General features: G+C 47.1%; 1 protein-coding gene across 3 annotated transcripts in view; it reads right to left on the reverse strand.

Annotated features, from left to right (window-relative positions):
- The window catches only part of Gsdme (gasdermin E), a 60,889-nt gene extending 54,136 nt beyond the window's left edge, over positions 1-6,753 (reverse strand). For 2 of the 3 annotated variants that reach the window (XM_055611774.1, XM_055611776.1), the window contains exon 1: positions 6,575-6,753. The gene's annotated coding sequence lies outside the window, so the exon portion shown is untranslated. Of the gene's footprint in view, positions 1-6,138; positions 6,286-6,574 lie in introns of those variants that run through there. The other variant, XM_055611775.1, reaches the window with a different exon arrangement.
- Between the last annotated feature and the right edge of the window lie 17,515 nt (positions 6,754-24,268).

Here is a 24,268-nt window from a genome sequence, read left to right on the forward strand (position 1 = left end):
TTGTCGTGGGTTGTTTGTTTTGCTTTACCAAAAGGGAGGAGGGTAATTCCCGAGGGGTACCCCCTCCCCCCCCCCCCCCCCCCCCCCCCCCCCCAGTATTGAGATTATAATTCTGTGCCACCATGCCTGGCTGGAATGGCATTTTAAGACTATGAGTAAAACTGTCTAGTGGACAAGAGCTAGCGTTTGCATTTTTGCCCTGGAACTTGGCCAGTCACGTGCTCACACAGCACTGCTGGAGTTTGGGAGCTGGGACAGTCTCGGACTTCACCCTGCTGGACTCATCTTCTCCGGGGTTTCAGAAACATCTGCCTTCCCTATGTGTCCAAAGTACATTTTCCTCGGTTACTACGAGGCAGGAGCTGCCTCAACCTGTCCTTGGATATTCAGAGGAAAAATAAACATTCAAGGAACAGCAAAGTTCCTTTCTTTGGGATGGGCTGCAAACACTAAGGATCTTGCCTCCATGGATGGGTCCTTTACCCATTCATCAAGCTGACAATTGAGTCGTCCATTAAGGATTCTCACGTACACAGTAGGCTCTGGGTTGAAGCTCTTAAAGAACCACTAGCTTTATGCTGGGCTTGGCGGCTCATGCAAGTAAGCCAGGAAGATAGTTGTGAGTTCTAGACCGGTAGGCCAGGGAGTGAAACATTCTGTCTTTGTCTCTCTATATATATCTCTGTCTCTGTCTCTCTCTCATACACACAGTTTTACAGTAGCTATTGGCAGATCTTGATGGAGAATGAACAACAAAAACTCCTATCCATCCCAGCAGAGAGAAGCCAGGGGCCCCCCTCCTGCTAGTGAAGTCTATGGCATCCAGGCTGCATTTTGCAGCCAAGGGGAGAGAAATCAGCGAGGGCTGTCATGGCAGAGGGGCATTTGCAGAAGCAGGGGGCCAGGGTGAAGGGGAGACCAGGAAGGCAGGGTGGGCTAACCCCAAGCTTCTGGTGTCTACGCTGCGCTCGGCCACCACCTCACTGACAGACTTACAATCCTGGGCAAGCTTTGGGATTGATTTGAGTATTGCAGCACAGGGTTCCAGAACAGAGAAATGACAGGAACAGGCTGGGAGGGCCCCTGGGAGAGAGTCGGAAGGTCATGCACCCTGATGAGCAAGATCTGTGGAAGGGTGTGACTAGAGAGCAAAGGTGAGGAGCATAGTCACTTAGATTTTCTGAAGAGCAAAGTGAGGGAGGAGAAGGTAACGGCACTTGCTGCCAAGTCTGATGTCCTGCATTCCATCCCAAGACCCATATAGAGGAAGGAGGGAACCGACACCGGCAGATTTTCTTCTCATTTCCACAGCTGTGTGCGTGTGTGCGCGCACACACACACACATACATGAGTGTAAGCAGGAAGCAGGAAGGAGAGAAACAGGCTAGAAATGGATGAGGACCTATTATGCTCTAAGCGGTGTCAGCATCCTAAGGGGGAAAGATACAGGTTTTGTGGATCCACCAGATCTCTGGCTGAGTGACCAGTGATGATGCAAGCTGGGAGAGCCCCCAGAAGGTCCTCCAGACAGTCTGGGCAGGTGGTGGGTAACGAAATGGCTTGGCCAGATACCAAGAGATGGATTCAGAAGACTAGGGGCAGCAACTGCCAGGACTATCTGAGGGACAAGGTGCAGGATTTGTTGTGTCAAAAACAAAGAACTTTGATCAAAACTGGGCTTCCCCTTCAGCATGTGAAAAGTCATCTGGATGGTGGAACAGTCTGTTTCTGTTTGCCCTTGGGGTTGGGATCATATCTTTATACTTTCTGGATTCTGTTCTGAAACAAGCTGAATGGGGGATCACAAACTCTTCTTCACATCAAAAGGGTCTCTACGGAGGTTAAAAAGCTAAGGGAGCCCAGCTGCTGTGAAGGCGCAGCCCCAGAGACAGCACCAACTCTCCAGAGAGCTCAGCGGGCTAAGAAGGGGGCACCTCAGATCAATTTTTAATGGGACTTTTTGTTGTTGTTTCAGCTAACATCAAACCTGGCCAAATGCCTTCTTGACTGAGGACGTTGCTTTAGGGGGTTACTGGGAGTCTACTGCTCTGAAGTTCCTGTTAGACCCAGGCTTAGCTTATCACAGGACTTGAAGAAGATGGTCGCCTGCAGAAGCTAAGGCCAGCACTTCCTTTTCTGTTACGTGTGGATATAATTCACATGGCACCAAAATCTATACTCCAAAAAGTGTTAAACGCCATGAACTCCATTCCTGCCATCCCATTTGCCCTTTATGTCCCTTCTACCACTGTAATCTGTGTTTCCTTACGTAAACACAAAATTAAAAGTCCGCACACCCCTCTACACTTGTGTATCTGATTAATGACCCTGTCGTACATACTTCATCACTTGATTTACTTTTTCAATTTCTGCTATTTCAGAAATGTCACCATCCAGGTGTGGTGGCTCAATCCTGCAATCCTTGTACTTTGAAGGCTAAAATGGGAGGACTGTCATGAGTTTGAGGCTAGCCTGAGCTAATACTGAGTTCCAGACCAATCTAGACTATAGTGAAACCATATCAAGAAACGAACAACCAAACAAAATACCCCCAAATATTCCTTCGCCGATGGGCAGCTGGATCTGAAGGCTGGAGGCCTAGGAAAGAGACAGCTGGTCAAGGGATAGGCACATTTGTCACTCCAGAGCTGCTTCTGTTCTTCAGGCTGAGTAACTATGCATCTGCTATTACAGATGTCTCTTAAAATGTACAGTATCTGTATAACAAGGGTGGGCCTCAAACTTTAGAGCCTTTGCTAGTCTCCTAAGTGAGAAATTGAATCTTACTTTATATAACATATATTATATATCATATATTATATGATATAATAGAAAGCTATTAAATATATGATTAAATTAAATATATAAAATAAAATTAAATACATTATATATTAAATAAAAATTATATATATGGGTTTTTTGAGACAGGGTTTCTCTGTGTAGCCTTAGCTGTCCTGGACTCACTTTGTAGACCAGGCTGGCCTGGAACTCACAAAGATCTGCCTGCCTCTGCCTCTCTGAGTGCTGGGGTTACAGGCGTGCACCACCGTGCTCGGTTACTATTTTATTTTTAAATGACATGTATTTGTGAGAGTGTGTATATGTGTATGTGTATATGTGTGTATATGTGTATGTGTGTGTATAGATGTGTATGTGTGTGTGCCATGTGAGTACAGGAGTCCACAGAGGCCTTCATTCCCTGGAGCTGGAGCCTCGGGCAGGCAGCTGTGAAGAACCTGGTGTGGCCTGGGAAGCATACCCAGGCCTTCTGGAAGAGGACTAGGCGCTCTTAAGGACTGAGCCATCTCTCCAGCCTGCTTGTCTTGTGAAAGAGGGCTTCTCACCGAAGCCTAAGTTAGCTCGGAGCATGCCTCAAACTCACAGCAATACTCCTGCCTGCGCCCCTCCAGGCTGACATTACTGGCATGAGCCGCCACACCCAGCCACGGAAGTTTTGGGTTTGTTCTTAACGGTTTTGAGACAGGGAGGGTCTCCATGTGTTCAGACTGGCCTCAAGTTCACCATTCTCCTGTCTCAGCCTCCCAAAGGTTGCAATTACAGATGTGTGTTGTCATGCCGTACCTGGAAACCTGCTATAAACAGAGGGATCAGCCAAAATTCAGGCTGGACCTTTAACACAATCAAGTTTACCCCAGCTGCTAGGAGGCACCACATTGCCACCATCACCTGAGGTAACTGACTAGCCAACCAGTCAACCCTGACATGCCCAGGTGTACGTGAGCAAAGGCGCTAGAACAGCGGTTCTCAACCTGTGGGTCTCAACCCCTTTGGGAACTGCATATCAGACGCCCCAAGTATTAGATATTTACATTTCAATTCATAACAGTAGCCAAATTAGTTATGAGGTAGCAACGAAAAAAATTTATGGTTGGGGTCAGCACAACATAAGGAACTGTATTAAAGGGTTGCAGGAAGGTTGAGAGCCACTGAGTCTAGAACCTGATATAAGGATCCAGAGCCAGCCTTGTCAGATACCCAGAAACACAGGTAGGCCTCGACTAGCCAGAAGTCAGGTTCTAAATTCAAATTTCCGTAAGGCTCCAGCTTGGAAGTACCTGACAGCTGTGCATGTAAAAAGCCACTGAGCTTCATGATTGGAACAGCTCCTGCATGCTCGCCCAGAGCTTAAGAATTATACTGACAAGCTTTTCCTCACCTGCTGGCTGGCTGGTTTCCCAGACAAAGCAGATTAGAACATAAGCAGTCTGTGTGAATGTGGTATAGGCGGCAGCAGACTCCTCAGAAAAGAAGAAAGCAAGAAAACCTCCAGAGTTAGCAAGGTCAGTGGGGGCCACTGACTTCTGGGAAGAAGGAATCTGAAAAGGAACAGCTAAGGTGATGGTTGCACGAGAGATCACCATCATTGCTGCATGGGTGTGTCTGGTCCAGTCACTGGCACACTTGACTTTGAATTTTGAGGGAATATATATGTGTGTGTGTGTGTGTGTGTGTGTGTGTGTGTGTGTGTGTGTATACATATATATGTACAGCTTGAGGCCAGCCTTGAACTCCACAGCCTCCAGTCTCTGCTTCCCAAAGGGAGGATAGGCTTCTTCACATCTCTGACCTTGCCACAAACAGCCTCAGATCCTCGGAAGAGACCACAACACCAAATACACCACATAAAGACCAGGACCGGCACATGTTGGGTGCCTGCCTGCTCTCTGCCAGGCTACGCTCGGGATGCTTTTATGTGTTTCCTCATTTACTCTCCATTACAGCTCTGAAGCAAACATTTTCAACACATTGCAGATGGGGAAACGGAAGTTCAGAAATGTTAAGTAATTTTCCCAAGATCTTGAGAAACAGACTCATGTGGGGCCAGCCTGGTGCCGCCTAGAGCTGAACTTGCATTCCCAGGCTGAACACAAATGGGGCCACAGGGTGGCCACATGAGTTGAGGGCACTGTATCAAAAACCATGGCAAAAACAAGACAACTCTATCATCACGGTCAACTACAGACCAAGCACAGATGTTCTCCAGAGCACAAAGCAGCCAATACCACCCTCCTCCCAGTAGGGCCAATGACTGACTGCTGCTTCCTGACCATTTAGCAAGGATTCGGGAAGAGATGCAATTGAAATTGTTTCCCCACTTAGAGTCAGCTCTTCCAGAGCAAAGACCTCCCTCTAAGTCACTGACAAGCCACATTCCCCTTGCTGCAAGGAGCAATAAAAACCAACAGGTCCAAATACCAGTAGCTTGGACTAGGAGACCTTGAAGTCCACAAAGAGAATTAGTCCTGAGCCGAGATGATCCCCTTGACTCCAGAGCAGGTGCTTCTGAGCACCCTGCTCTTCTGACTCCTGGCCAACGTTTTCTTCTTTAATTTAGCTGCTCATGATTCATTTGGTAAAGACGTATCTGGGAAGGCCAACTTCAGTTATGGTGGCGACAAAGCCATTGCCTCGAAAAAAAACGTATTTTTTCGACAATAGTATATGAAATCAAGAAACAAAGGATAGTTGGAGGGTAGGCGTGAGCCTGAAACAAGCAGCAAGGGCGTTTAGGAGGCAGAGGTTAGAAAAAAAGGTAGACTGCTGGCTACTGGGAGCTAGAAAGGCAGAGGCTGGAGAATTACAAATCCAGGACCAGCCTGGCCCTCATAGGGAAATGATATCTTTTTAAAAAAAAAAAAATTTTTTTTAAATTAATTTTCTAAGGTAAAAGCAGCCTGGAGTTCAGGGACCCGAGCAGGCAGTCTGTGTCACTTTTCTAATCAGGGGGTCCAGGTCCAGCTTCTCCCCGAAGCGTTCCTTTGTAGGAAGCCCTCGCGGGTGATGGATGCTGAAGAGGAGTCATTTATTGTACATCTAGATGCTGTTCCTCCAACCTCCCAGGTCTTTCCCTTCTACTTCAACTTTGCCCAGGGTTTGCCTGCCTTCTGGGTCCAGCTGTCCTGGTACATCCTTCTCCACTTCTCTCCGAGCCCAATCCAGAGGAGGGCTGGCTGTTTTGTTCAGGCTCCAGCAAAGCCTGGGAGCTGACCACGGTCTCTCCCTGAGGGGTGCAGGCAAGAAAAGGCCCTCCCCAAGCCCCCACTCTGGGCTGAGGCAAAAGGCCTCTCGGCGGAGTGGAGCTTCAATCAGTTACCCCAGAACAGGGAGGACTCACACCTGCCTCTGCCTGTCTCTGGACTTCCTTCCCGCACGGGCACGCGCCTTGATCCTTCCACACAGCCGAGAGAGATTAGAAGACAAAGGATGGATACATGGAATATGGTGGGGGCATGATGAAGTCTGGGGGCCACCAGCTGCACTTGCCACATTCCAGGACCACAGGAATGGTCACGAGCATGCTGGGAAGGAGCAAGGATGGAATAGAGACCGGCGGAAACGGGACTCTGGGTGGGAGGGAGCAGCTTTCTCCCACCCTGCTGGAGGGTGGGAGAAAGGGGGGGGCAACAATACCAATCGCCGGCCTCAGGAGGGAGCAAGGAGGTCCCCCAGAGCAAGGAGACGCAGACGGTTTGCCCCGGGCCGGGACGCCACAGCTGGCGGAGGAGGGGAGGAACGCAAGCGGAACCCGCCGCTGGCGCCCGCTGCCACTTACCCGCGCGCCGCCGCTCGGTCCTGCACGCGCTCGGGTCTTGCAGGCGCGCGCTCCCGGGACACACAGGGAGAGGAGCAGGGCGGGCCTGGACCTTTGCTCGGTCCTGCCCCTGGGAGCTCCAGCTAGGCCGCAAGCTGGGAGACGGAGGCAGAGGCGTGGCTGAACCCGGACCCGGGGATCCTGACAAGATGCGCAAAGGAGCTGGTCAGGGAGCTCAAGGCAGAGCGCGAGGCTGCTGCTGACCGGACACCGCCTCTCTTCCCGGGACACCAGGGAGGTTACCAACCGCCCGGGTCACGCTTTGCCTAGAGCCTCTGCTTCAGGGGAGGGAGATGGGGATGAGCTTGTGGTGTGCGGGCCACAGATGCTTCATCCCTCCCATCCCCCTTCCCCCGGACCCCTGGTTTTGAGGCGACTCCTGGTTCGCCAGTAGGGTGTGAACTGGCAGGGTGGCTTTCCAGTTCATCCGCGAAGCCTTGCACCCGCTTGGAGCTTGATGTTGTGAGTAGCTGAGCCAGAGGGTAAGCTCTCTGAGGACAGAACCAAGGCTCTCTCTCACCCACAGGTGCTTGGTTAATGGAGAAAAGGGATTGGAGCAGACCTTTGCGCCCTCTGAGACAATCTATAGGATGTTCTTTCCTGTGCAGAAAAAGGAATCTTCCCACTGTCCCCCAACCTCCTGATTTACACTCACAGAAAGTAGAGCATTTTGAGGCTGCCTGTGGGGAGGAGCCTGGCTACAGAGCTGGCGTCTCCTTTAGACGCTTAACCTCAAACCTCTTCTAACTCTCCACACTACCAGGGCCCACAGCGACCCTCTGTGGTTCCTTCCTACTCTATGATCCCCGTTTGCTCCAACAGCCATCACTATCCTACACATATGTACAATACTCTTTTCCCCAAGGCTTCATTTCATAGAGGACGGTAACTTGAGTCTTTGTTCGTTGTGTTCTGCTCCCAGGTGTGGGATATGGGACTGATTCAGATTGTCCACAGCAGCAGGCTATTTGCCTGTGCAGGCTCCGAGAGGGCTCTGCCAGGTGGAGTCAGTTGAATCTGAGGACTTTGAAGGGTGTAATATGATAGCCAGAGAAATAAGGCAGTCACTTGGAGGAGCAGGAGGAGGACCCCTTGCCGCTGGTTCGCCCTGGTGTCGCCTTTGCTGTTTGCAGGTCGCCTGGACTTCTGGATTTCCTGACGGTGGACACTGGCCCCCAAAAGAATCCTAGGATCCTACCCAGCAGGAAGAAGTAAAGAGGGCTACATCCCCTTTCCCTTGTAACTTTCTTTTTCCCTTCCTGGGGTTGGGGGTTGGAAGCGAGGTAGAAGATTTAAGGATCCCCCAAATGAAGTAGCGTTTGAAAAACTAGTGCCGACAGCATCCAGCTCCAAACCTGACACTTACTGCTTAGTAGACAGCAAATTATGCTTGGATTTAAAAACTGGCTGGTGAGACGGCCGGCATGGAAAGGTGCCCGCCAAGTCTGACCACCCGAATTCAGTCCTACAACCCACACATTGGAAGAACTGAGTCTTACACGTTCTCCTCTGAGCAACACTTGTGCAGGGGTTACATGCCCAAGTGCCCACACATGTCTATAATAAAAAAAATATATATTTTTAGGAAAATGAACTGTCTTGTTTGTTCCTTCACATGGGGAGTGTGGGGTGGTCTTCATGAGTTCTCCGGTTTCAGATTTCTTTCCTAGCACCTTAAGCCATGTAAATGGAGGAAGAGTGTTTTCGGTGTCCATTGCCTTCTGATCTGGGCAGTTGGCTAAAGCTCATCCTCAAAGCTGGTCCTCTGTTTTGCCCATGTGACTAGGTGCTGAGGGGAAAGAAGAATCGGTATTCTAGCCCGATCAGGAGAGTTTCACGGTCTGTTTCGTTGGTCCTTTGGCTAATGCCATGGTTTGAACATGTCCCCCAGGGTCTGAACACAGTGCTGAGAGGGGCGCTGCTAAGAGGTGGTTATGACCTGAAGCTCTGCCCTCAGAGTGGGTTGGTTATCATGGAAACTGGTTCTGATCAAAGGAGCTCGGCATCCCTTCCCCATCCCACCTGCCCGTCTCTTCCCTTTCCTTCTACCTCCCGTCTTGGAATGACTGGGCAATAGGATTATCTAATTCAGCTTTGACCGTGGACTTCTCAGTGTCCAACGCTGTAAGAAATAAAATCTCTGTTCTTTGTAACTTACCGTCTCAGGTATTCTCTTCTAGCCTCACAAAGTCAAGGAAGAGAAGTGTCAACTTGATTGCTATCCGTTTATTGCCTCGTGACCTGGGGCATTAACCTTTCAAGCAGTCTCCACCCTGAGGGCCCAGCGGGCTAACTAGGTCAGGACGTTCACGACGTGAAATTACGACTACGTGAGTTTTGGAAGCAGTGGTTACTTGGTGCCTTCAGAACTTTTCCCTCTTTCTACCCTGTGTAGTGGCTATTCATTGGCTGCCAGAGGGAGACCCTGACAGCTGATATACAGGTAGCCCTGCTGAGGTACCATCTCTGGGTGTGGTTCTGAGCACTTTACATGTAAACACAAACTCCTTTAATCCTCACAACCAGTTTGGGATTCAAGCGAAACCCAAACTGGGAAGTGATGGCCAAGAGTTTAACTCGGGCACAGAACACAGCATGCAGAACGTGGGTCCTGGGAACCGAACTCTGGTCCTCTGCAAGAACAAGTTGCACTCTTAACCACAGAGCTATCTCCTGTCCTTTGCTGGCCTGTGTCTGTTTCTGCGCTCAGGTCCTCCAGACACTGCTGTGCACCTGGTGGGACTGAAAGGAATAAATCTTAACCTATTGGGTGGGTCACACTGGACTTTGGTCTGTGGTGAATGTGGGAGAAACAGCCTTCTCCAAGACTGTTTTCCATGAAACCGCTATCTTTATTGGGAGAGAATAAGGACTATATAAACCTTGGGGAGTGGGTAGGGGTTTTCAGGGTGGGTGTACATCATTGGCTGGGGCTGAGGGGCTGGGAATGTTTCATTTGCATGGAGAGGAATTCCAGGGGCTAGCTGGACATGACTTTACACAGAGAGAGGAAATTTTAACCTGAAACCTGGCCACCAGGCTTCATGACCACCTCAAGGGGTGGCAGAGGTGGGGGTCATATAGGCTATGTACACCAGGACATGCAGGCCCAGAACAGGGATGGGGCGGTCCTCACTCTTGCCAGTCTCAAGATGGGGTCCGGACACATCTCAACCTTACTCTTGCTCTAGTCACCTCCTTCTCCCCACTCCTCCCCCTACACAGCTCACCTGGCCCCAAAATTTCCCCACACCCATATTTTAATTTTTGAATTACACTTGTGATTCTTGCTGTTATTAACTAGGATTCTTGAAGATCTCAGATGCAACCATCAAAACAAAGTATAGGATTCTAATCTCAGACCATCGTCAGCTGTTCCATTAGGAAGAAGGCACGTGGGAACACCCTCAGTGCCGATATTGTTGGCAAGTACTTGCTTCTCAGAAGAATCGTGTGAACTGTTTCAGGTTGCAGGTCTACTATTCACCCTACTATTCACCGAGTAATCCCCTGTCTACCCCAGAGTAAGCCGAGGTCCCAGATATCAGTGGCTTCCTGACAAGCTGGTCCCAAACTCTGTAGCTTGAAATGTCATTTTCTTATGCCTCCCAGTTTTACAGGCTGGGGCTTTGGGCTGGGCAGGTACACAATCTTTCAGTTCCGTATGGCATTAACTGGGGTCCCTCCAAGGACTTTGGCTGCTAATGGCTGATGGCCTGGTCTGAAAGCTATAGGATAGCTTCACCAATATTTAATCCCTTCAGGATACTATAACGACTCACTGTAGACTGAATGGCTTATAATCCAACACAAGTTTCTTTTCCACAGTTTATAGTAGTCCACAATCAAGGGTCTAGCAGATTCCATAGCTATTAAGAACTTCCTGGGTCTTAGGTGGTGACAATGGCTGAGTTGTCACATGGTAGAAGGTAGCACTCTTGGACACACTCCTCCTCAAATTCCCACCTGCTCAAGCTGTCACATGGCTAACTAGTCTGAATTTTGAAAAAAATACAGAATTCTGCCTCTCCAATGGGGAAACTGCAATGACTTTTCGTAAGATTTCAATGTAGTTCTTGTTTTCACTAAACACACGTAGAAATTCCTGGTTTTGTCTATTCATGTGCAAACCAATATCAGCACTGAAGAAACTTGTAACAACACCAATCGTCATTCAACAGATGTTGGATTCTGAGTAACACAACTCAGAGCTACTCGAACTTCCCTGGTCCTGTTGTTCTTGGCAGTCATTATGTTCAGTACTCACAGTGGAGTATAGCGAGCATTTATGATTTAGGAAGGCCTCGCCCACCTATCCAGAATCTTGTTTATTAAGGATGCACCATTGGCTGTAGAGGAGACTAAAGATTCCTTCCACCACTTCAGTCCATAGTCAGAACCCTTATAACAAAAAAAGCAAATTAATAAGAGGCCAAAACCACAATTAGCGTGCAGCAAACTCAGTCCCTAATGACTGCAAAGGCTGGAAAGGCCAAGTGTAGGCACATGTCTTTAATGCCAGCATTCAAGATAAAGAGGCAGGTGGATCTCTGTAAGCCAACCTGGTTTACATAATGAGTTCCAGCCAGCCAGAGTGGCAGTGAGACCTTGCCTCAATATTTTACCTACCTGCTTGCTTGCTTGCTTGTTTGTCTGCAAACCCAATAAAGCAGCAAACTCAGCTACAAAATGCCTCAGAGGGCAAAGAAGCCTTAGACAACTTCCTTTTCCTGGGCATCTGGACGAGCCCAGACAGCTGGGATGATTTCAGTTAAATAAGATTTCTTCAGTCCATATAAACAGTCTTTTTTCTACAAAACAATCTTTTCTTACTGCTCTGCCTGGTTAAAAGATAGCCGGGGATGTAGAGGACACCACAGCTATGCTAGGCAAGGAAGTGGTGTTTTCATCTAGAACAATTTATTGCCAATAAAGCTATAATCGGAGGGAGACAGAAGGAATTGGGTACATCGTTATTGTTTGGTAAGGTCCATAAAAGGCTAATTGCAATGGAAAAAGCAATTTGGCAAGAAAATATTATTTTGACATCCTGATTGCTCTTTAAACACACCAGCCAGATATATCTGTTATGGAAGAGGTGACACCCTGGGAGCTGAATGCCTTTCACCTGCGCAACTTGGAGTGCACAAAGAAGGATTTTGTTGTTGTTTGTTTGTCTGTTTGTTTGTTTTTTTCATTGTTGGTAAAGACGGAGAATTTTTTTTTCCTGCTATCACACTTTGAAATCTTCGTGCTTTTCTTTTTCTCCTCAAAGGACTACACACATTAGTTCACAGTGAGCCTGGTTTTTCTGGGGAAATCTAGGCACCCAGCAGGAAGTGGGCACTCAGGGTCTTCCTGTTTCAAGTGGCTTTGCTCTCCACCTTCAATGGCCACCTTCTTCACACTAGAGACAAGGAAAGCCCAGGTGCCTTCAGAAGCTAATGCCAGTGCGAGCAGCTGGTTGAGATGAGGCTTTGTTATGGCTTTTGAAGTGGCACCAGTGTTAAGTCTGACTCTCATTCCATCCTACAAGCCTCGGTTTCCTCATCTATAAAGCAGAGATAGCACCACACAGCTCCCAGGTCACTGGGCCCCATTGCTGGATACTCACTGGTGTCTTGATAAATAGTAACTGTGTTTATTAATGGTCAGGCCCTGGATTTTTATTCAGTTTTGCAAACAGCATTGAGGACTTTCCAGACACTTAAACAAAGTCAGGGCCCCATCACAAACACACCTGTAACACCTACAAGGTTGGCTTGCTCCAAGAGCTGAAAAAGAACCCAGGAATCCTCCCCCGGAAGGAAAGAGCTGTGGATAAACGTCTTTCACAAAGACCAGCCTTGGATCAGGACCTTAATGAGAAGGATCCATACCAGGCAAGAAGGTGGGCTTAAGAATTCATGAGGTTTCACCTCTCATCTCTTTCTTTTCATTCCGAAGCTCACCCCTCAGAGAGTGTTGACACTCCCTCCAGGGACTAGAAGTAGTCGAGATGTAAACATTTCCTGCAGAAGTCATATGCAACACTTACAGCAAGACATCAGCGTTAGGCTAAGGATGCAGCTCAGTTGGGACAGGGCGTGGCTGGCATGCAAAATCTTCCAAATAAACAGCATGGTGGTGCCTATCATTCCAGCACTTGGGATTCGGCAGTGAAAGAACCAGGAGTTCATATTCAATTAGACGCTACACTGGACAAACACGAAACCCAGCCTCAAAAACAAAACAAGGGCCTGGGGAGGCGATTCAGTGGGTAAAGAACTTGGCACACAAATGTAAGGACTGGAATCCAGACCAACAGCCACAAGAAAGGAGAGCAGACACAGCAGCCAGCTGAGCCCAGCACTTGGGAGGTGGGGCCAGGTGCCTCGGGAGAACTAGCAGGTAGATGAGCCGAAGCAGCAAGCTCCAGGGTCCAAAGGAGAATCTTCCACAATAAATGAAGTGGGGCGTGCTGGAGGAAGACACTTCGTGTCAACCTTTGAGCCCCACACACCCATGCACACAGGCAGAGTGCACCTCCATGCAGACACAAGGCCAGCCTGAATGGAAGAGCAAGTTCCAAGGGTTTATGGGCTAAGAGGAGAGCCTGTCTGCAAAGAAGAAAACAGAGCAACAAGAAAAAGGCAGTGGTGGCATCTAGATAGGATCTGAGAGTTTGAACTCAGGCCGCCGCAGTCCGTAATTGGACTTTAGACTTCTGCCTGATAAGTAGACTGGGATGAATCAAACATCTAAATATAAACTACAATCTCCAGCCTTTTAATTTTCAGCTGACTAAGATTCATCAATTCAAAACAGGTTATTCCTTACGTTTGGTTTTTGTGCACAGTTTTTTGTTTGTTTGGTTGGTTGGTTGGTTGGTTTGGTGTTAAGACTGAATCTTCCTGTGGTGCCCGGGGTGGACTCCACCTTTTTATGTAGCCAAGTCTAGCCCTGAACTCTCAGTCTTCCTCGAGGTTCTGAACGGTGGGGCCACCAGCCTGTGACACCTCGCCCAGCTCTTCAGCTCTGCAGAGTTCTCTGATAGTGACTCCTAAAGCAGCCCATGTGGTCCAGTCAAGTGATTTATTGTATCCTATCTCGATATTAATGTATAGCATTTTGACTGGGCTGATAGTAAGTGCTTATGACCATAGTAGTCAGGAAGGTCAGGAGTTCAAGGCTAGCCTGCACTCTAGCAAGACTATCTCCCCAAACAAATAAAACAACAAATCCAAAAGGATATACTAGCCAATCAGCAGACAGACAGACAGACAGACAGACAAAACAGACAAAAGTAGGCAAATGAACAACCAAAAAAAAAAGTTACTATGAATTCTAGACATTGGGTTTTCTGCAACAGTAGGAAGAAAGGAATAGCGTGGCTTTAGAGTGAATTTCAAGAGAGCAGTAAAAGCTCTGCTATGTCTTGTGAATTGCTCTAAACAACAATCAGGCTACAGTTAAAAAATCTGGGAAGAAATTACACTCAAAATCTTTCATTATCCAATGTCTGCAACAATCGAAAACATTTTCCTCATGGCTTAGAGCCGATTTCCTCTTTTATAACTTGTCTTAAAATTCCCTATTATTAGGCAGTGGAGAAAAAAAATGCTTTCTGGCTCCCAGACAGGCTTATATGAACCCTTATTAAACGCCATCTGCTTTTGCTTTATTAATGTTTTATTAAGGACCATCTGGTTGTCACTACAGAGCATATAGACTCTCCGCTGAGTCAGCTATCGCCTTCAGTAAGTCACCAGTTTTATGATTAGCACGCGAGCTTAAGCTGAATAGTGGAATGAAGAGGACCAAGACACCCATGTCCACAACCCTCCCACTGGCAGTCTTGCGGCCAGCACAACCCCTGACCTGTCTGGCCTGCATGGTGTTTCACCTCAACACTGAAGGTTGAACCCAGTCACCCAGTCACAGCTAACACAGTGCTGTGGGTCAACCGCCCAGCAGCTCAGGCGAGGAATGGTGTTGGGATGGCTGGGGACACTGGGCTGCAGGGAACGGGTGGATAGAACGCTGGTAATCGGATATGCGGGAGGGAAACAGCACCCGGTGGAGCATTATATACTGGAGACCAATAGGAGAGATGAGGCCACATCACTGGAGACGAATTTGCATGGCGATGGGATTGTATAGGCTATGGTTTAAGATTTTTATTATTATTATTATTATTATTTTGTTTCTTTCGTTACTTCTTTTTTCTTATAACCTGGGTTGGCTTCACATTTGCTGTGTAAGCCAACTCTGGCCTTGAACTTCTGATCATCCTGCTTCCACCCCCAAAGAGCTAATCCAGCCTCTGTCACTATGGCAAGGGCAGATCTTTTCTCCACAGCATTGAGTCTTGACCGTCTTTCTCTCCTTCTTGGTCTTAGGTTCACAGTCTCTGGAGACCACTTGATGGTCTGACTACCGCATCGTTCCCTTCAGTCCCTCTCCCTTCCTCTTTCCTCCTCTCTCTCCTTTTCTCCCCCCCTTTCTTCCCCCTCTTTCCCTGTATCTCCCTCCCCGAATCTTTGTGAGTGTGTATGTACACACATACAGATGCCTATGGAGGCCAGAGGACAACTTTCAGGGGTCAGTTCTTTCCCTCCACCATGCAGACGATGGGGAAGCAAACTCAAGTCGTGAGGCCTGGTGGCAGACACCCTTACTCCGCTGAGCCTTCTCACTGGCAAGTGAAGTTAGCCGTTGAGGCCTTGGGTGTTTGAGAGGGGAGCCTTCGGTTCATTCGATAACCGTATTGCATGAACACATTTTATTTTCTATCCATGCTGTGAAACCGTGGAGATTGAAAGCACTGCCCTAGGGCGATGTAGTCCACCAAATTAATTTACTTTATTAAATGGCTTCCACCAATAGGTAGGATTACATCAAATCACATCATATTAAGTTGTACTGGATGAGATTTTATCTTGTTAGCTCCAGGGATGAATGAAGATAAGGAGGAAAAACCCACTCGCCAGAGTCACTAGATCTCTGGTAGGTGCAGGCTCTATCCTGGGCACTGGGGGAGCAGCTCAGAGCTCATATTTTGTCTGGTAAAATGACAACAGGCAGGAAGAATACAGAAGCCACACTGATGGCGAGTGCTTAGAAGGAGCTTGAAGGCATTAATTAAGACTTAAGAAGTAAGCCAAGAACAGAAAAACATCCCAGCACTTGGGAGGTATGGTAGAAGGATGGGGAGTTCAAGGTCATCCTTGGCTACTTAGGTGAGGCCAGTCTGGGTACATGATGCCATGCATCAAGAAAGCAACCACCACCAAACAAAAACCTGACTCTACTAACCATCAGGCAAGAATAAGGAGCAGGGGACATGGCTCCATCAGTAGAATGCTTGTCTACAAGGCATGTGCCCCTGGGCTCAGACGCTGGACATGGTGGCACACAAGTCTTTAATCCTAGCACTTGGTAGAGGCAGAAAGGTCAGAAGTTCAAGGTTATCGTTGGCTACAGAGTGACTTTGGAGGCCAGCCTGTGCTGTGTGCGAGCCTGTCTCAAACAAGGAAAAGAAAAAGGAAAGAGAAGGAATAAACTAGACAAAGCGAAAAATCAGATATTGTCGTTGGGTCTCTTGAAGAGGGATCAGAGGGCAGACCTCCCTCCCAGAAGGACAGACAGATACGGAAAACCATAGCGGCTAGAGCAGACACCCCGGTGGGCTAGGCGCAGCCACGGGAAGGCAGCTGCTGTAATGGTCAGTTTCGGAGGCGAAGGGTGCGTGGTCTGTGAGTTAACACTTCTTGTGCTGCTGTGGTTACTCCCAGGGTCTCTAACAAGCTCTCTCTATAAACAGGCTTTTGACACAAGGGCTCATTTATACCAGTCTGGCTTGAAACTCACTGTGTATCCCATGCTGGCCTTTAGCTCCTAGGTAGCCCTGCTTCCACCTCCTAAATGCTGGGATTACAGGCCTGAACCACCAAGTCTGACTCTAACCAGAGACCGTCCCAGAACTTGCCCTTGCATTGCCAGCAGAAGGAGAAGAAAACAGCCATTTTTAAGGCACCAGATAAATTCTTAACAGAACCTCTTCAAGAAAAGCTACTTTGAGACTGGAGAGATGGTTCAGTGGTTAAGAGCACTTGCTGCTCAATCATAAGGGCCAGAGTTCTGAGCCCAGTACTCAAGTCAGGGGCCTCCCAAAGCCCTGCAACCCCAGCTCTAATGGATCTGACGCCACCTTCTGGCCTCAGGTGCACTGCAGGCATTCACACAAACATAATAAAATAAAATAATAAAATAAAATAAAATATAAAATAAATAAAATAATAAAATAAAATACCGTTAAAAGGAAGCTATGTTACTAGCGCCAAAGTCATGGAGGCTCATCACACCATCACTCAGCTACATCGCCTCTGGCCATTCAGCCCATTTACCCAGTACAGCACCCCAACTTGCAAGAAAAAAAAAATTACAAGGCATACCAAAACACATTCCTTCTGCTAGCCTGTTCTTGAGCTGTGTCCTTTATAATAACTAGTGAAAGGCACTCTTCCGAGTTCCATGTAAGTAGTTCTGGGAAATAGTTGAAACACAAGCACAGAGTCACACAGGGACTGCAACCGGTATCTGACATGGAGACGAGCTCTGGGGCTGAGCCCTGGGCTTGTGAGGTCTGCGCTCATTTGGGGAGTTGGTATTACACTGAATTGAACAACTGAATACACAGCCAATGGGGGAGAACTGGAGAACAGAATTGGGGTCAGAAAATGCCACAGGAAGAACCTGAGAGTGATGAAAGCAGCTCCCCGAGAATATACGCGCTCAAAGCATGCTGGAGATAAAAGAGTCTCTCCGGGTGTGGAGCCTGCCTTTGAGGGCTCCCTACATCACAGGACACAGACAGAGGGAGAAGTCTCAGGCTTGTGGATATATTGATAGAAATATAAGGGAGAAATACCCAAACAGGATGAACCAAAAGAAGTACTCAGAGCAATTATGACTGAGAAATCCTCAAATTAATGTTGTCAGTTAGAAAACCACAGACGCAGCTGGGCCCTGGTAGCCCACACCTTTAATCCCGGCACTCAGGAGGTGGAGGCAGGTGGATCTCTGAGTTGGAGGCCAGTCTGGTCTACAGAGCAAACTCGAGGACAGCCAGAGCTACGCAGAGAAACCTTGTAGAAAAGAAAAACAAATAAACAAAAAGCAAAACCAAACAAAAATCTCCACAAACCCAGAAATGTTATAAAATACTAAACAGGATAAATTGAGAGGGAGGGCACACAGAAACACACACTCTCAACTCTCTCTCTCTCTCTTTCATTCTCTTTTTCTCTCAGGCATGTAAGTAAACTGCAGAAAGACAAAGATAAAGAAACATCCTTTTGGCGGCGAGTTTTATTTTGAGGCAGTATGTAGCTTTGGCTATCATTGAACTTATTATATAGATCAGGTTGGCTTCAAACTCAGAGACCCTAGTTTCATTTCTGTTGCTGTGATTAAAATGTTAGGATAAAATAATTTTTAATGAACTAAGAATTTGTTCCATTTACAAACCCAGGTCACAGTCCATTGTTTCCAAGAAGTTGAGGCAGGAAGTTGAAGGAGCTGTCACATGCATAGTCAAGGAAGTGAATGCAAGCATGCCTCTGACCTGATTATCTACCTCTCACACAGTGCAGGGTCCTAAACCAGGGACTAAAGCTGCATCTTCCCCAACCGAGGCAATCAAGACATCCCACAGGCCAACCTTCTACACAATTCCAGATTGAAATATCTTCCCATGTAATTCTAGGTTGTTTCAAGTTGACAATCAGAACTATCACGCGGTACTTTTTATTTCTTTCTCTTTTTTTCTTTTTATTTTAATTTTTGGTCCTTCCAGAGCTAAGGACTGAACCCAGGGCCTTGGGCTTGCTAGGCAAGTGCTCTACCACTGAGTTAAATCCCCAACCCACGTGGTACTTTTAAATTCTTTCACTCTGCCTTTGTTTTTTCCATTTCACCCGAAAGCCTTTTAGTTGAATTCAGAAAAGTGCTTAAATTTGTGCCAAATTCAAGTCACCAAAGCTACTTTAGTTTCTCTGGCCCCTTGCCACTCGAATCTGAGGGCTTCAGTTTCAGACATCCAGGTTACAGTCCTGCTCAGTATTTGCAGTTTACAGTAACAAGCCTTCGAAAACTCCAAAAAGAGTATGCGTGCTGTCCCGGGAGATCTAACGTGGGGGCTCCAGGTTTTGTTCATGTCTAGGTGCAGTTAAAACTGCCCAGGAGCCTAGAGCTACTTGAAAGGGGAACGAGAGACTCCTGTAACCACATCAGGTGGCCCACCCCTGATGTGCAAGCCCCCAGACCTTTTGCCTCCATGGGCAACTCCCCCCCGCCACAAATCTGTATGTGTGATAAATCTGTTCTCTAAAAGGAGGAGCCTAGACTGATGGCTCAGCACGTAAGAGCACTTGCTGCTCTTCCAGAGGACCTGAGTTCAGCCTCTGGCACCCATGGGGGACGGCACATAACCGCCTGCAACTCAAGTTCAAGGGATCTGATATTTCCTTCTAGCCTCCAGTAGGCACCTGCACCCACGCTCACACACTCAAACAGAAATACACGCATACACATAAAAGAAAAATAAAATATTTATAAAATAAAAAAAGAAGAGGCAATGAAACGAACTAGACCTCAATAGATGAAGACTCTAATTTAAGAATGTGGATTATTCCCAAGCATGGATCTGTGTGGTGAGCTAGTGCTGATTACAGACACGTGGAACCCTGTGCTCGCAGACCCTGGGTTACTGTCCTGGCTTAGAGGGGCCAGACTGGAGGGGATGCGCAAACAGAGCTCTGCAGGTCGTGCAAAGTGCTCTTTTCCTCATCTTCATTTCTAAGAAATCTGTCTGTAGTATCCTGGAAACGAATCTGTGTCAATACACTTTTTATATCTTCCTTAAAGAAAGAAGTCAATTCCATCCCAGCTGATAGCCTTTGGGGCGTAAGAAAATTTGTGTTTAATCTCACATCACTTAGCTGGGCTCCAGTTCTGCTCAGGATTTAGACATCTTCTAACTGGTGACACAGCGAGTTAGATTTGGCGACTTACGATAAAGTGCCACTATTGGTGTACGTTTCAGTCAAAATCACAAACCCAAATACCCATGCCCTTCACACGTGGCCCATGATTCAGTCATTTTAATTGCACTCACATCTGAAGTTGATGACAGCTCACATTGCCCTTCCATTTACTGCTTTGTGATTTATTATTGCGATTTGCTCTGGTTCTGCGGCCAAAGACAGCCACGACTTCAGCTCTTCTTGACTCAACCTCTTTAGATTTCTGGTTTGTGCCCCTGTAACATTTGTTCCTCCCCTCCTTTCTTCACCCCTCCCCTCCCACCTCTCCACCTCTCCCCTCTCCTCCCCTCCACTCCTCTCCTCTTTTTAATTTTTAAAATGTATTTATTTTTTTATTAATTACAGTTTATTCATTTTGTATCCCAGCTGCAGCCCCCTCCCTCGACCCTCTCAATCCCACCCTCCCTCCCTCTTCTCCCATGACCCTCCCCCAGTCCACTGATAGGGGAGGTCTTCCTCCCCTTTCATCTGATCCTAGCCTATCAGGTCTCATCAGGAGTGGCTGCATTGTCTTCCTCTGTGGCCTGGTAAGGCTGCTCCCCCTCAGGGGGAGGTGATCAAAGAGCCAGCCACTGAGTTCATGTCAGAGACAGTCCCTGTTCCCATTACTAGGGAACCCACTTGGAAACTGAGCTGCCATGGGCTACATCTGTGCAGGGCTGGGTTCTAGGTTATCTCCATGCATGGTCCTTGGTTGGAGTATCAGTCTCAGAAAAGACTCCTGGGCCCAGATTTCTTGGTTCTGTTGTTCTCCTTGTGAAGCTCCTGTCCCCTCCCTCAGGTCTTTTATCTCCCCCTTCTTTCATAAGATTCCCTGTACTCTGCCCAAAGTTTGTCTATGAGTCTCAGCAACTGCTTTGATACCCTGCTGGGTAGAGTCTTTCAGAGGCCCTCTGTAGTAGGCTCCTGTCCTGTTCCCTGTTTTCTCCCTCTTCTGATGTCCATTTTGTTTGCCTTTCTGAATGAAGATTGAGCATCTTACCCAAGGTCCTCCTTGATTATTTTCTTTAGGTGTACAGATTTTAGTATGATTATCCTATATTATATGTCCAATATCCACTTATAAGTGATTGTCTTTCTGCTTCTGGGATACCTCACTCAGGATGATCTTCTCTAGTTCCCACCATTTGCCTGCAAATTTCATGATTTCCTTGTTTTTAATTGCTGAGTAGTATTCCGTTGTGTAAATGTACCACAATTTCTGTATCCATTCCTCCCTTGATGGACATCTGGGTTGTTTCCAGATTCTGGCTACTACAAATAAAACTGCTATGAACATGGTTGAACAAATGTCCTCGTTGTGTACTTGAGCATCTTTTAGATATATGCCCAGGAGTGGTATAGCTGGATCTCGGAGAAGCACTATTCCTAACTGTCTGAGAAAGTGCCAGATTGATTTTCAAAGTGGTTGTACAAGTTTACATTCCCACTAGCAATGGGGGAGGGTCCCCCTTTCTCCACATCCTCTCCAGCATGTGTTGTCACTTGAGTTTTTGATCTGGGCCATTCTGATGGTGTAAGGTGAGATCTCAGGGCCATTTTGATATACATTTCCCTGACAGCTAAGGATGCTGAGCATTTCTTTAAGTGTTTGACAGCACTGAGGACTGGGCCCGGAGCCTCCAGATAGCCAGGTGTGCATTGTTCTGCCATGCCACGTGCCTCAGCTTCTCCCTCTCTTTTAAGGCACTCTCTGTGACTTCTAAAATCACTCAGGACTTGCCAAGCAAGAGGGTTTCTGCATAGCATTCTGGCAAAAACAGGCCCTGAATCTGTGGACTTAACTAGACAAGAACAAAGAATCCTTGAGAAAAACTGAAAAACTTTCATCTCCATGGAACGTAAATAGACGCCTAGCCATTGCCCTAAACAATACAGCACAACAACTGTCCATACCAAAATAGTAATCTTATTATGCTGCCATTGTTCTCTAAAGCATATGACAGGAAATGTGCAAGCTATAAAGAAACGTTGAGCCATTCTGTATGAGGAACTTGAGCATTCATGGATTTGGGGATCTGTGTATGCCCTGAAGTCAATTTGCTGTGGATAGCAAGGAACAGCTATATATACAAGGAATGCATGCCTCAAAGATTTCCTCCTGGACCTATCACCCCCTTCTGAGCCCCCTACAAACTGAGCTGTACCCCCGGTTTTCATCCTGCAGTATTTAAGAAGAAAGGGAGAATATGTCTTTTTTGAGACTCTTTGTGAATTAGGATGGACACCAGTGTCTGTCTAATCCTTCATCTTTCTTTGACAGCTGTGGAGATCTCTGGACTTTCCAAGGTCACAAAAGACTCAGACGCCATAATTGCGTCTTCCCTGTGTCCTGCACAACCTCTATTTCTTGTACATTGTTTTGAGTGTCTTTATATCTTTAATTTCCTTGGGTTCCATAGATGTGGGATGCTTGAATGTCTTGAAAGTATATGAGGCTAAAGTTGAAAAGAAAATCATCCTTCAGCTTTTTTTTTCTTAATTAAAAGGTGAGTGTGTGAGTGTGTGTGTGTGTGTGTGTGTTACTCTGAAACTCCTGCTATAGGCAATTGTGAACACCCCATGGGAATGCTGGGAACATGATTCTACAAGAGCAGTACCTGCTTGTAATGACTCAGCAATCTTTCAGGCTCCTGTTTAATGACTTTGAGATAGGGCCTCACATACCCAGGTTCCTTTCAGACTCACTGAATAGCCCAGGATGGCCCTGAACTCCTGCTTCTCCAGTGTCTACTTCCCAAGTGTGTGGGGGACAGAGCTCAACGTTTAATACATGCTCGACAAGCACATCCTCATGTCTATCCTGCAGTCTTTAAGAGGAAGGGGATATTCTGTCTTTCTGAGACTCTTGAGGGTTACATGGGACTCCCAGGTCTTTCTCATCCTTCGTCTTTCCTATAAACCTCATCCTAGTTGCTCCAAAGAAGCAATCCTCTCATAGCCGTTTCTATTCCCAGCATTCACCTGCTGCTGGACACAGACCGTTTCAGTCACTTGTCCCCCAACCCCACCTTCCATCTAGACCCTCAAACTCACTCCTAGCTTTAGAGCTGTGTGTTCACACGCTCACTGTGCACCCGTACTGACTGCTTCTCCACAGACTCGTGTGTCTGGACACTTGGTCCCCAGATGCTGGCGCCATTTTGGTAGAACATTTAGGAGGTGCTCTATTGCGTGTCTAACCTCTGCTTCCTCCCCGCAAGGACAGTGTCACCTGCTGTCTTACCTTGGGACAGATCCAGGCGTGGAACACAGTCCCTGGTTGTCAAGTGTACAAATAATACCAATGAGGAAACGAGAAGCCAAAGGCAACAGCTAAGTCTTGCACAATAGCTGGTCCTGGGAGTCCCCGTCCCTCAGGTTTCCTGTTCTTTCCACATACTTAGGAAGTCATAGCTCATCCATGAAGAGAGTCCCTTTCTGTAGGACTTCAATGCCAGGCTTTATGGTAGCTTTTTATCTTGTTACAAAGCATTTTGTGGCCGCTTTATCTACTTCTGAGAGGGCAGATAAGTTACCTTAGAGTCTCAACTTACGAACAGGAAGACGATAAATTTAGATCATCCATGATATGTCCAGTATACAGTTTGATTACTTTTGTTGTTGTTCTTTTGAGACAAGGTCTCACTATGTAGACCATCCTGGTCCCCAGCTCACCAAGACTTTCCTGCCTCTGCCTCCTGAGTGCTAGAATTAAAGGTATGTGCCACCATGCCTGAACCTGCTAGATTACTTTTGGTAGGTGTTATTTAATTACTTTCTATATTACAAAATTAAGACGATAATAGAATTATTTAATTTGAAAAATGAGACTCGGAGAGACAATAAACCTCCAATTAATCATAATGTTTAGAATGCAAAATCAACATAAACATGTAACAGGAGAAGAATACCATGGTACCCAGGATTGCTGTGCCGAGCACACTGGCACGCGTTTGTCATCCCGGTGCTTGGGAAATGGGAGAAGAGTATGGCAAGTTCAAGGCCATGCTGGCCTACATGGCGAGTCATAAGCCAGCCAGGGCTCTATGGGACCTGTCTCCCAAAATGGTTTTAAAGGTTGAAAGAGACATTGGGAAATCCAGACACATTACTGGCCCCTTCAACTCACCATTCCAAACCAGGTCTGAGACTCTGTGCTAAGGATGAGTAACTGTGAGTTTCTAGTGGCCACCGTGGTGGATGTAGTCAGGTATTTCTGAGTCTCAGAAACAGGAAGATGTGGGGAAGGGCACAGAGTCACATGTCCATCTAGCACCAGGAGCCAGTCTCTGGGCTTAAGTGTTGTTTTAACTCTCCATAATAAGGAAATATAAAAATGATACTAAAGACTAGAAAAGTCCTGAGTCCCTCTGTGTTCCCCATGTCAGAGCGGGGAGTCCTGTGCCACCCACACCCACACATCCAGGCTCTGCAAACTCCAACGCCGCAATCCTAAATCTTACCCATTTCCTGACCAGGTCTTCAAGACTTCACCAAGATTTGCTGTTTCATTACTGAAAGATACAATTGCAGTTAGTGCCTTAGTGAAAACCTATGCAGCAGCCATAGTTCTGAGAAGCAATTG

This window comes from Psammomys obesus, unplaced genomic scaffold (assembly GCF_907164565.1).
Source record: "Psammomys obesus unplaced genomic scaffold, mPsaObe1.curated_primary_1811, whole genome shotgun sequence".
NCBI lineage: Eukaryota > Metazoa > Chordata > Mammalia > Rodentia > Muridae > Psammomys > Psammomys obesus.